This window comes from Dama dama, chromosome X, assembly GCF_033118175.1.
Source record: "Dama dama isolate Ldn47 chromosome X, ASM3311817v1, whole genome shotgun sequence".
NCBI classification, from domain to species: domain Eukaryota; kingdom Metazoa; phylum Chordata; class Mammalia; order Artiodactyla; family Cervidae; genus Dama; species Dama dama.
The window spans coordinates 147,625,579-147,631,578 of record NC_083714.1 but is presented as its reverse complement, the minus strand read 5'-3'; positions in this window follow the sequence as shown (position 1 = coordinate 147,631,578).

Sequence of the window (6,000 nt, the reverse complement as noted above, 5' to 3'; positions counted from 1 at the left end):
GCCTCCGTCCTTTGCCCCAGTTGCTTTCGCCTTCTTAAGTCCTGCCCTCCATCAAGACTAGCATGATTATGAGGCATGATTCCCACATTAAAACTGATATCCACTGGCTGACTGACATTCAGCATGGATGCTATCATCCCCTGCAGCTGGTATACTCAAGCTCTCTGTCTCTCATCATACCAGAAGGTTTCACTCCTAATTTCAGGGATAGCTAGGAGAGACTGGGCAGAGCACATGTTGGAGCCTTGAGTCCTTCATCTGTGAAATTTGGATGACCACAAATTGTGGGAGAAACAAGAGACAGCAGCACCAGACCCCTTTCAATGAGTGCTAAGCCCACTGAAACATGCCAAACCCAGAGTATCACAGGACTCCTTGACATTCAGAAGCATGTCAGGTGGATTTCCCTGCCAGTACATTAAAGTGTTGTCTTTATTGTTCCTTCTGCTTGGAATGCTCTTCCCTTAGGTAACACTACGGCCTGCCCTCACTTCCTCCAGATCTCTGCTTAATTGCCATCTTTCAGGGAGACTTTCCCTCATTATCTTGAGTAAAATAATAACATCCTACCTACACACACCCTTTCCGTGATCTAGCAACTCATGTCCATTGAGTCTGTGATGCCATCCAACCATCTCATCCTCTGTTGTCCCCTTCTACTCCGTCTTTGATGTACATTTCTCTAATAATTAGTGATGTTGAACATTTTTTCATGTGGTTTTTGGCCACTTGTATGTCTTCTTTGGAGAAATGTGTGCTTAGATCTGCCCATTTTTGATTGAGTTTTTTTTTTTTTTTTTTTTTGGATACTGGCCTACATAACCCTTTTGTATAATTTGGAGAATAATGCCTTGACAACTAATGAGGTTTGGGACATTACACAGGAGGCAGTGATCAAGACCATAACCAAGAAAAACAAATGCAAAAAGGCAAAATGGTTCTCTGGGGAGGCCTTACAAATAGCAGAGAAAAGAAGAGAAGCTAAAGTCAAAGGAGAAAAGGAAAGGTATACTCATTTGAATGCAGAATTCCAAAGAATAGCAGGGAGAGATAAGAAGCCCTTCCTCAGTGATCAATGCAAAGAAATAGAGGGAAAAAATAGAATGGGAAAGACTAGAGATCTTTTCAAGAAAATTCGAGATACCATGGGAACATTTCATGCAAAGATGGACACAATAAAAGACAGAAAGAAGATGATCTAACAGAAGCAGAAGACATTAAGAAGAGGCGGCAAGAATACACAGAAGAGCTACACAAGAAAGATTTTCATGACCCAGATAAACAAAATGGTGTGATCAAAATCAAAGGATCAAACCCAGAATATATATTCGTACCCAACATAGGAGAAGCTCAATATTCATAATGCAAATGCTAACAAGCAGGAAAGGGGAAATTAACAGTAACACAATAAGAATAGAAGACTTTAATACACCATTCACACCTATGGATAGATCAACCAAACAGAAAATTAGCAAAGAAACACAAATTTAAATGATACAATGGACCAGTTAGACCTAATTGATATCTATAGGACATTTCACCCCAGAACAATGAAATTCACCTTTCTCTCAAGTGCACACGGAACATTCTCCAGAATAGATCACATTCTGGGCCATGAATCTAGCCTTGGTAAATTCAAAATAATCAAAATCATTTTGAGCATCTTTTCTGATCACAATGAGGTAGGATCAGATGTCAACCTCAGGAAAAAAAAAAACTATTAAAAATAAAAACATATGGAGGCTAAACAACGTGCTTCTGAATAAACAACAAGTTACAGAAGAAATAAAAAAGAAATCAAAATATGCATAGAAACAAATGAAAATTAAAACACGAGAACCCAAATCTATGCCATTCAGTAAAGCAGTGCTAAGGGGAAAGTTGATAGCAATAAGAGCTTACCTCAAGAAACAAGAGAAACATCAAATAAATGACCTAACTTTACACCTAAAGCAACTAGAAAAAGAAGCAGTGAAGAACCCCAGGGTTAGCAGAAGGAAAGACAAGATAAAAATCAGGGCAGAAAGAAGTGGAAAAAAGAAAAAAAAAGGAGACTATAGCAAAACTCAACAAAACTAAAAGCCGGTTCTCTGAGAAGATAAATAAAATAGACAAACCACTAGCCAGACCCATCAGGAAAAAAAGGGAGAGGAATCAAACCAGTCAACAAAATTAGAAATGGAAATGGAGAAATCACAACAGACAATACAGAAATACAAAGGATCACAAGAGACTACTAGCAGCAGCAGGAAGAAATGGACGAATTCTTAGAAAGTATAACCTTCCAAAACTGAACCAGGAAGAAAGAGAAAATTTTACCAGACCCATCAAAAGCATGGAAATTGAAACTGTAATAAAAAATCTTCGGACAAACAAAAGCCCATGACCACTTGGCTTCACAGGTGAATTCCTCCAAACAATTAAAGAGCTAACACCTATCCTACTCAAACTCTTCTAAATTATTACACAACATAAACCCCCAAACTCATTTTATGAGGCCCCCATCACCCTAATCCCACAACCAGACAAAGATGCCACAAAAAAAGAAAACTACAGGCCAATATCACTGATGAACATACAGGAAAAATCTTCAACAAATTCTAGCAAACAGAATCCAACAACATATCCAAAAGGTCAGACATCATGACCAAGTGGGTTTATTCCAGGGATGCAAGGATTCTTCAATATTTGCAAATCAGTCAATGTGATAAATTGCATTAACAAACTGAAAGATGAAAACCATATGGTTATCTCCATAGATGCAGAGAAAGCCTCTGACAAAATTCATGCATTTATAATAAAAACACTCCAGAAAGCAGGCACAGAAAGAACATGAATCAACATAATAAAAGACATATATGATAAAATCATAGCAAACTTTATCCTCAAAGGTGAAAAATTGAAAGCATGTCCCTTAAAGTCAGGAACAAGACAAGAGTGCCCACTCTCACCACTACTATTCAACATAGTTTTGGAAGCTTTAGCCATGGCAATGAGAGAAGAAAAAAATTAAAGGGTATCCAGATTGGAAAAGAAGAAATGAAACTCTGTTTGCAGATAACATGATCCTCTACACAGAAAGCCCTAAAGACACCACCAGAAAATGACTAGAGCTAATCAATGAATATAGAAAAGTTGCAGGATATAACGTTAATACACATAAATCCTTTGCATTTCAATACACTAACAATGAGAAAACAGAAAGTCAAATGAAGAAGCAATCCCTTTCAGCATTGTGGTGAAAAGAATGACATACTTAGGAATAAAACTACCTAAAGAAACGAAAGACCTATATATAGAAAACGTTAAGACACTGATGAAAGAAATCAAAGATGACAGAAATAGATGGTGAAATATACCTTGTTCATGGATCTGAAGAGTCAACATAGTGATAATGAATATACTACCCAAGGCACTCGTAGATTGAATGCAATCCCTATCAAGCTATCACTGGTATTTTTCACAGAACAAGAACACATAATTTCACAATGTGGATTGAAATACAGAAAACCTCGAAGAGCCAAAGCAATCTTGAGAAAGAAGAATGGAAGAGGAGGAATCAATCTGCCTGACTTCAGACTATACTACAAAGCTACAGCCATCAGGACAGTATGGTACTGGCACAAAGACAGAAATATAGATCAATGGAACAGAAGAGAAAGCTCAGAGATAAACCCATGCACCCATAGACACCATATCTTTAACAAAGGATGCAAAAATATACAATGGAGAAAAGACAATCTCTTTAACAAGTGGTGATGGGAAAACTGGTCTACCAAATGTAAAAGAAGGAAACTAGAACGCTTTCTAACACCATACACAAAAATAAACTCAAAATGGATGAAAGAATCAAATGCAATACGAGAACGTGTAAAACTGAAGCCTATTATACAGAGTGAAGTATGTCAGAAGGAGAAACACCCATAGAGTATATCAACACATATCTATGGAAACTTGAAATATAATAATGATGACTGCATACACGAGGCAGCAATAGAGACACAGATATAAAGAAGAGACTTTTGGACTCTGTGGGAGAAGGCCAGGGTGAGATGATTTGAGTGACTAGCATCAAAACATGTATGTTATGATATGTGAAATAGATCACCTGTCCAACTTTGATGCATGACACAGGGCACTCAAAGCCACTGTACTGGGGAAACCTTGAGGGATGGGCTGGGGAGAGAAGTGGTAGGGTTTCAGAATGGGCAAGACATGTACTCCCATGGCTGATTCAACTCCTTATATGGCAAAAACCACTACAATACTACAAAGTAAGGAGCCTCCAATTAAAATAAATACATTAATTTAAAAGAAAAAGACCCATGTGCATGTTGTCTATAAGAAACCCACTTCAGACCTAAAGACACATACAGACTGAAAGTGATAGGATGGAAACATATATGCCATGCAAATGGGAATCAAAAGAAAGATGGAATAGCAATCCTCATATCAGACCTTAAACGAAAGAAGATTACAATAGATAAGGAAGGACACTACATAGTGATGAAGGGATCAATACAAGATGAAGACATAACAAATGTAAACATCTCTGCCCCCAACACAGGAGCACCTCAATACATAAGACAGACACTAACAGACATTAAAAGAGAAATTGACAGTGAAACAATCATAGTCAACTTTAACACCCCACTCACACCAATGGACAGATCATCAAAACAGAAAATTAATGCAGAAACACATGTCTTAAATGATACATGAGATGAGATGAATCTCATTGATATCTTCAGGACATGCCATCCAAATGGAGAAGAATACACCTTCTTCTCATGTGCACAGGGAGCATTTTCCAGGAGAGACCACATCTTGGGTCCCAAATCAAATCTCAGTAAAATGAACAAAATTGAAATTGTATCAAGCATCTTTTCTTACCAGAACACTATGAGACTAGATATCAATTAGGAGAAAAAAAGAAAACTGTAAGAAACACAAACACATGGAGATGAAACAACACGTTTCTAAATAACCAACAGGTTGCTGAAGAAGTCAAAACGGAAATCGAAAATTTTCTAGAAAACAAGGACAAAGAAAACACGGCAACTCAAAATCTATGGGAGGCAGGAAAACAAGTTCTAAGAGGGACGTTTATAGCAATACAATCCTAACTCAAAAAACAAGAAAAGCAGCAAATAGACAACCTCAATTGACTCCTAAAACAACTGATAACGAAGAACAACAACAGCAAGAAAAAAACAGCCAAAATTAGTACATGGAAAAAAATCATAAAGATCTGAGCTGAAATAAATGAAAAATAATTGAAAGAAACAAAAGCAAAGATTAATAAGCTAAAAGCTGGTTCTTTGAGAAGATAATATTGACAAACCTTTAGCCAGATTCATCGAGAAAAATAGAAGAATGAAATCAACAAACTTACAAATGAAAAAGGAGAGGTTACAACAGAAAATGCAGAAACACAAAGGCTTGTAAGAGACTATTATGAACAACTCTATGGCAATAAAATGGATAACCTGGAAGAAATGGACAGATGCTTAGAAAAGCTCAATCTTCCAAGACTGAAACAGGAAGAAATAGAAATTATGAACCACTCAATTACAAGCTCCAAATCAAAGCTGTGATCAACAAATTCCCAAAAGGCAAAAGCTCAGGACCAGATGGCTTCACAGGTGAATTCCATCAAACATTCAGAGATGAGCAAATGCCTATCCTTCTAAAACTCTCTCAAAAAAACTGCAGAGAAAGGAACACTTCCAAACTCATTCTACAAGACTACCATCACCCTGATACCAAAACCAGACAAAGACAAGACCAAATAAGAAAACTACAGGCCAACATCACTGATGAACATAGATGCAAAAAATCCTCAGCAAAATTTTAGCACACAGAATTCAACAACACATCAAAAACCATGATCAAGTTGGCTTTATTCCAGGGAGGCAAGGATTCTTCAATATTCACAAATCAATCAATGTGACACACCATATTAACCACAGGAAAGCTAAAAATCATATGATAACCTAA